Here is an 8297-nt window from a genome sequence, read left to right on the forward strand (position 1 = left end):
AAAAGCTAAAGAAAAGTACATAGCAAGCAATTAACCAAAAGAGTGCTCCTATGGCTTGAAGAATATAACACAGACTTTAAGGCAAAAAAAAAGGATTCCTGGAAATAAAAATGACTCCACAATTTCCAAAGGCAAAAATCAGGAGGAAAACATTGTTTTCAGTGTGTTTGGAAAGGATAAGTAGCTTGCTCAAGTCAACCAAAGGAGTTATTGGCCACCATGTTACACCACCCCAGCCCTAGCCCCTACAGGTGCACACTGAGCCAGTTCCAGAGGCCTGACTATGGGCCTGGCCACTCCCCAGGCACAGGGGCTCCATCTGTCCGGAGCCGCCTTCTCCTTCCCCTTCACATAGCTACTTCCATAGGTCCTTTGAGAGTGGTGCTGCCAGGTCATCTCCTGGGATATCCTCTGCCCTGGTTCGAATCCCATGGCTGCCTTCCCTGCCATCTGTCTCTCCTCTGCACTCTCCCACCCCATGGTTGCCTCTGACCAATGTATGCTCAGTGCCTAATCAGGACACTGATATACAAACAAGGGCCAATATCTGGACATACACAAGAGTGCTGAGGCTTATTTGTTCTAAATGAGTAATTCATGAACACAGACACATTTTAAACAGGAAATTATCATTTTAACCTTGAATATGCCAGAAGGGTCAGTCTGAATATATCCAGCCTGGCATGGGAACCCTGGCCAACCTTCCTCAGAAAGGCCCTATCAAGCTGAACTCGCTTCCTTCCCCACACTCCCTCACATCAATCTTGAAGCCTAACTTGCTGTACTTGCCCAACCTGCTCTTAGCATGTGGTGATGGTCACCACAGGGCATGCCCAAAGCTGGAGAAAATGGGAAACAAGCCTCCCTGATTTAAATAAGTCAACTCCTATGTGAGAGGAGGAGACAGAAAATCTTTCCAAGCTCCTAGGAATGGTTCTATGAAGACCTACAAGACCTTCTAGAACTAACACCCAAAAAAGATGTCCTTTTCATTACAGGGGACTGGAATGCAAAAGTAGGAAGTCAAGAGCTACCCGGAGTAACAGGCAAATTTGGCCTTGGAGTGCAAAAGGAAGCAGGTCAAAGGCTAACAGAGTTTTGCCAAGAGAACATACTGGTCATATCAAACACCCTCTTCCAACAACACAGGAGAAGACTACACATGGACATCACCAGACAGTCAATACTGAAATCAGATTGATTATATTCCTTGTAGCCAAAGATAGAGAAGCTCTATACAGTCAGCAAAAAACAAGACTGGGAGCTGACTGTGGCTCAGATCATGAACTCCTTATTGCCAAATTCAGACTTAAATTGAAGAAAGTGGGGAAAACCTATGACCATTCAGGTATGACCTAAATCAAATCCCTTACAAGTATACAGTGGAAGTGACAAATAGATTCAAGGGATTAGATTTGATAGACAGAGTGCCTGAAGAACTATGGACAGAGGTTGGTGACATTGTACAGAAGACAGGGATCAAGACCATTCCCAAGAAAAAGAAATGCAAAAAAGCAAAACGGTTGTCTGAGGAGGCCTTACAAATAGCTGTGAAAAGAGAAGGTAAAGGCAAAGGAGAAAAGGAAAGATATACCCATTTAAATGCACAGTTCCAAAGAATAGCAAGGAGAGATAAGAAATTCTTCTTCAGTGATCAATGCAAAGACAGAGGAAAACAATAGAATGGGAAAGACAAGATCTCTTCAGGAAAATTAGAGATACCAAGGGAACATTTCATGCAAAGATGGGCATAATAAAGGACAGAAATGGTATGGATCTAACAGAAGCAGAAGATATTAAGAGGTGGCAAGAATACATAGAAGAACTATACAGAAAAGATCTTCATGACCCAGATAACTATGACAGTGTGATCACTCACCTAGAGCCAGACATCCTGGAATGCAAAGTCAAGTGGGCCTTAGGAAGCATCACTACAAACAAAGCTAGTGGAGGTGATGGAATTCCACTTGAGCTATTTCAAATCTTAAGAGATGATGCTGTTAAAGTGCTGACTCAATATGCCAGCAAATTTGGAAAATTCAGCAGTGGCCACAGGGCTGGAAAAGGTCAGTTTTCATTTCAGTCCCAAAGAAAGGCAATGCAAAAGAATGTTCAAGCTACTGCACTCATCTCACATGCTAGCAAAGTAATGCTCAAAATTCTCCAAGCCAGGCTTCAATAGTATGTTAACCATGAACTTCCAGATGTTCAAGCTTGATTTAGAAAAGGCAGAGGAAACAGAGATCAAACTGCCAACATTCATGGATCATCAAGAAAGCAAGAGAGTTCCAGAAAAACATCTACTTCTGCTTTATGGACTAAACCAAAGCCTTTCACTGTGTGGATCACAACAAACTGGAAAATTCTTCAAGAGATGGGAATACCAGACCACCTAAACTGCCTCCTGAGAAATCTGTATGCAGGTCAAGAAGCAACAGTTAGAACCGGACATGGAACAACAGACTGGTTCCAAATCAGGAGAGGAGTACGTCAAGGCTGTACATTGTCACCATGCTTATTGAACTTATATGCAGAATACATCATGAGAAATGCTGAGCTGGATGAAGCACAAGCTGGAATCAAGATTGCCAAGAGAAATAGCAATAACCTCTGACATGCAGATGACACCACCCTTATGGCAAAAAGCGAAGAGGAACTAAAGAGCCTTTTGATGAAAGTGAAAAAGGAGAATGAAAAAGCTGGCTTAAAACTCAACATTCAGAAAACTAAGATCATGGCATCTGGTCCCATCACTTCATGGCAAATAGATGGGGAAACAATGGAAACAGTGAGAGACTTTATTTTCTTGGGCTCCAAAATCACTGCAGATGGGCACTGCAGCCAAGAAATTAAAAGACCCTTGCTCCTTGGAAGAAAAGTTATGATCAACCTAGACAGCATATTAAAAAGGAGAGACATTACTTTGCCAACAAAGGTCCATTTAGTCAAAGCTATGGCTTTTCCAGTAGTCATCTATGGATGTGAGAGTTGAACTATAAAGAAAGCTGAGTGCCGAAGATTGATGCTTTTGAACTGTGGTGTTGGAGAAGACTCTTGAGAGTCCCTTGGACTGTGAGGAGATCCAACCAGTCCATCCTAAAGGAAATCAGTCCTGAATATTCATTGGAAGGATGCTGAAGCTGAAACTTCAATACTTTGCCACCTGATGTGAAAAACTGACTCATTTGAAAAGACCCTGATGCTGGGAAAGATTGAAGGCGGGAGAAGAGGATGATAGAGGATAAGATGGTTGGATGACATCACCGACTCAATGGACATGAGTTTGAGAAAGCTCTGGCAGTTGGTGATGGACAGGGAAGCCTGGTGTGCTGCAGTCCATGGGGTCGCAAAGAGTCAGACACGACTGAGGAACTGAACTGAACTGAGGAATGGAGACTCCCTGGAACTGAATTGTAATAACACAATTACAGGAGGGACTTGTCAACAGCAGAAAATAGCCAAACAAGTGAAAAGAACAAAATCTGTCAGTAAGTGCCAGCATCCTCTGAGGAAAGAAACAAAAGATTTAAGGGCTCACAGGCCTCAGTGCAATGTCACCTCCAAGAACCACCTCCCTCTTCTCTGAATTCACTCATCAACAGCTTTCTGATTACTAGCTGTCACACTGGACACCCAGGAGGGAACACCCAGAATATGGGTCGAATATGTCACCTGCCATGGGAAAGGGACTTCTCTGTCACACCTTTTTTAAATGTCCTGCTTATTATATCCTTTCTGCTTTCAGCCTACCCCGAATGGAGTCATCTACATTCCCCAGGGACTGGACCACACACAACCACTCTGCCCAGAGTCCCACAAGGGACTTAACTGCCCCTGCTTTGGTTACTTTCACTCACCTGGTCCTGAGTCCAAGGAGCAGCTGATAAGTGACCCTTTGTTGGTTAATAGTAACTACTATTAGGGCCCACAAGTCTAGTATCTCTTAAGAAATTCTCATCCTACACCCTGAGGCAGTACACTAACCAGGGAAATGGCTGAGGGGCAAACCACTCAGGTTCAAATCCTGTCTCTACACCAACTAGTAGTGTAGCCTGGCTCCCAAGAAGAGGCACTGATGAATACCTACACTAGATTCAGCACAGAGCCTCACATACAGTATACAGTGAGCATTCACACTGGGTTGGAATGGTAAGAAATACAGGACAACTTGCAGAAAATAAACCACTCTAAAAAGTGACAATGGACTAAGTGAAAAAGCATCACCTGGTTCTCATAAAACAGGATTTGACTTTCAAACATCTAAAATTCTAAAATCTAAACACCTAAAACATCCCCTAAATTCTGCCTATGTTCTCCATTTCTACTGCCCTAGACAACACATCCTCTGTCTGTTGTCTGGACCCCTGCAATCATCCATGTGGCCACCCTTGCCGTACTCATCCTCACTTTACTCAGCAGCCAGAGGGGCTTTAAAAACCCCAAGCAAGTCATGTTCCCCTTTTCTTAACATGTCAGCTTCCCAGACTGATCAGGCCCCTGGCATCTCTATCTGTTTGCTACCCTCCCCTCTCCCACAACCCTAGCCACACAGGACTTTCTTCCCTGTTACAAAGGCACCAAACCTCCCCCACCTCACAGCCTTGAAATGGCTGTTCCCACCCTGTATGTTCATTCACCTGCTCTTCCCAAGGCTGACCTGCTCTGGTAACTGGCAAACATCACCTCCTCCAGGGGGCCTTCCCAAGTATCCAATCTTTCACATCAACCAATTTTAATTCTATGTATAACATGAAAATGACATTTCCTGTTAGGTAGTTTCTTCATCTTTTATGTGTCATCTGTCTTCCTCCACCAGAATGCAAACTCCCCAAAGCATGGATCTGTCAGTCTCGTTCACCAGTACATGCCTGGGGCCGTGAAGGGGGCCTGGCACATAGGGATGCTGAATAAATACCTGGAGAATGAAAATACAAACAAAGATTTCAAATACCCAAAGCCTGTGATTTGCATGTGTCAATAGCTCTTCCTCCTGAGAGGGTGTACACTGTCCCAATAAGAACTCAGAACAGGGAGCCTGACCTCCTGGATCTGACTTTTGTCTTCTGCTGAGTGATCTTGGCAGACCATGTACCCATCACCTTTATCTTTTAAATGGGGCTGACATTATTACCTTCCTCATAAGGTTGGTATGAGAATTGGTTTGTAACCTACTCAGTGTAACCTGTTCAGAAATATCTCTTGAGAAACATGCCTACCCACCTGTCCATCAGCACCTGCGGGATCCCACTATTTCCAATGGAAATATCCACCCAGCTTTCTGCAACAACTCAGTCTTCACTGACTCAGGAAATTGTATCACTCCCAACCCAGGCCCACAGAATAGACCTCCAGCAGTTATACCCAGCTCTTCCCATTTCCTCACCACCAGCACCCAACTAGTTACCAAGTCCACGTGCTTCTGATTTTACTGTCTCTCTTTTCTCAAAGCCACTACTATACTTAAACCTCGTCTTCACTTGCCTGATGTAGGCTGTTCCATCCAAAAATTCTTTGGAAAACACTTCAATGAGTCTTTCTCCCTTAGAGGATAAAATTCAAGTTGTTTATTATTATTATTATTATTATTGGTCACATTTTAGTTCCCCAGACAGGGACTGAACCCAGGGCCAGGGCAGTGGAAGTACCCAGTCCCAAGTACTTGACCACCAAGGAAGTCCCCAAACCCAAGACTTTAATGTGATCCTCAAAGCCCTCAATGATGATCGGATCCCTGCCTATGGCTCTGGCCTCATTTCTTAATATACACCCCACGACCACCACATTTCAGCAACTGTAGAGTTCAAAGTTCACCAATATTAGATCGCTTCAAGACTCTCAAATTTGCGTGTTTCTTCCTTTCCCTAGGCTGACCTTCAATCTCTTGTTCACCTTTCAAATCTCACTTTATGACTCCCTTACTAATTCCTGAAACATTTCTTGGGGTGTCCTTACTTCCAAAACCGACCACAGTTCCACAGTGTGCTCTAAGAGGACCCCAAACGTGTCATTGTGCTTGTACATTTTCTTGCCCACCATCCCCACCAGACCATGGCTTTTCCAAGGCAGGAACGACCCTCAGCCCCTGTCCTAGAGTCCAGCAAATAAAAACAAAAAACAATAAACAAAACTGTTTAATAAGCGAAGACATAAATGCATAATTTCCCAAATGAGACCTCAAAATTTTAGACATAGCACGAAAAAACTAAGAAAATGTGTGTTGAAAAAAACTGGAAGATGAATGATTACACCTTGTTTAACTCAAGGCTCAAGGTACAGAAATGGCAGAAAAGAGACTGAAAGGAGTAAATTAACAGTTTCATGACAGGAAGCACTTCTGTGCTAACAGCCTAACAACTCAAAGAAGGCCCAGTGGCTTGGCAGCGAGCGGGGTGTGGAGAGGGAAAGCCATTCACACTCCGACCCTGGCAAAGACTGGCAAAGACGGATGAGCACAGGTTAGCGTTCAAGAGCTTTTCAGAAACGAGACTCACCTAGACAGCAGCTGTCCAGACCCTTTTGACCATCCCCACGGCCAGTTTTGAGCTTCCTGCAGAGGGGTTACAGGGCCGGACGGCCGCGGGAGGAGAGAACCTTGAGGGAACCAGTCTCCTCCCCGCGTCCACGCCCACGCGGGACCCCTCTACCACCCAGAGAACCCGCACCTCCCTTCCTATGGCTGGGCCTCCTTCTCTCAGGCAGCCCCAGGGTTCCCCAACTCTGCCCGCGACCTACACAAACGCAACCGGTCAGGGCAGGCGCGAAGGAGGCCAGACTGGTCTGCACGGTCCTGCCGCCTGGATGCGGGAGGGAATTGGCGCAGGGGGCTCCTCCGAGGGATTTGGAGGGAACATGGGTATTTGAAGGGAGACCGGCTCGGAGCGGACCTCCCGGATCTGCACGCAGATCCCGTCGGTTCTCGCTTTCGACTTTGAGTCTCCCTCTCCGGGGTGCATATAAGTTAAATAAACAGGGTGACATATACAGCCTTGACGTACTCCTTTTCCTATTTGGAACCAGTGTGTGTTGCTTCCTGACCTGCATACAAATTTCTCAAGAGGCAGATCAGGTGGTCTGGTATTCCCATCTCTTTCAGAATTTTCCACAGTTTATTGTGATCCACCCTGTTTATTTAACTTATACGCAGAGTACATCATGAGAAACGCTGGACTGGAAGAAACACAAGCCGGAATCAAGATTGCCGGGAGAAATATTAATAACTTCAGATATGCAGATGACACCACCCTTATGGCAGAAAGTGAAGAGGAACTCAAAAGCCTCTTGATGAAAGTGAAAGTGGAGAGTGAAAAAGTTGGCTTAAAGCTCAACATTCAGAAAACGAAGATCATGGCATCCGGTCCCATCACTTCATGGGAAATAGATGGGGAAACAGTGGAAACAGTGTCAGACTTTATTTTTCTGGGCTCCAAAATCACTGCAGATGGTGACTGCAGCCATGAAATTAAAAGACAGTTACTTCTTGGAAGGAAAGTTATGACCAACCTAGATAGCATATTCAAAAGCAGAGATGTTACTTTGCCAACAAAGGTCCGTCTAGTCAAGGCTATGGTTTTTCCTGTGGTCATATATGGATGTGAGAGTTGGACTGTGAAGAAGGCTGAACGCCGAAGAATTGATGCTTTTGAACTGTGGTGTTGGAGAAGACTCTTGAGAGTCCCTTGGACTGCAAGGAGATCCAACCAGTCCATTCTGAAGTAGATCAGCCCTGGGATTTCTTTGGAAGGAATGATGCTAAAGCTGAAACTCCAGTACTTTGGCCACCTCATGCGAAGAATTGACTCATTGGAAAAGACTGATGCTGGGAGGGATTGGGGGCAAGAGGAGAAGGGGACGACAGAGGATGAGATGGCTGGATGGCATCACTAACTCAATGGACGTGAGTTTGAGTGAACTCCGGGAGTTGGTGATGGACAGGGAGGCCTGGCGTGCTCCCTTCATGGGGTTGCAAAGAGTCTGACACGACTGAGCGACTGATCTGATCTGATCTGATCTCCGGGGTGCTTCCGAGACAGCCTTCTGGCAGATGAGGTGGGCCCGCTCAGGTCATCGCCCTGGATCAGGGACGCTGCAGGCCGACAGAGCTCTCCTGGCAGGTGCCAAGCAGACGGCTGCCACTAGGGATGCACAGGAAATGCGTCAGTGCAACCAGGGGCAGGACAAACTACAACTCCTAGAAGCCTCCGCGGCCGTTCCTCCTGTGCCTGCGTTTCTGACAGACGACCACCCGAACTGGGCACGGCAGCCAAGAGGCGCTGGCCAGTGAAGCAGTGACCTTGGGC

The sequence above is a fragment of the Bos taurus genome, chromosome 17 (assembly GCF_002263795.3).
Source record: "Bos taurus isolate L1 Dominette 01449 registration number 42190680 breed Hereford chromosome 17, ARS-UCD2.0, whole genome shotgun sequence".
Taxonomy (NCBI): Eukaryota; Metazoa; Chordata; class Mammalia; order Artiodactyla; family Bovidae; genus Bos; species Bos taurus.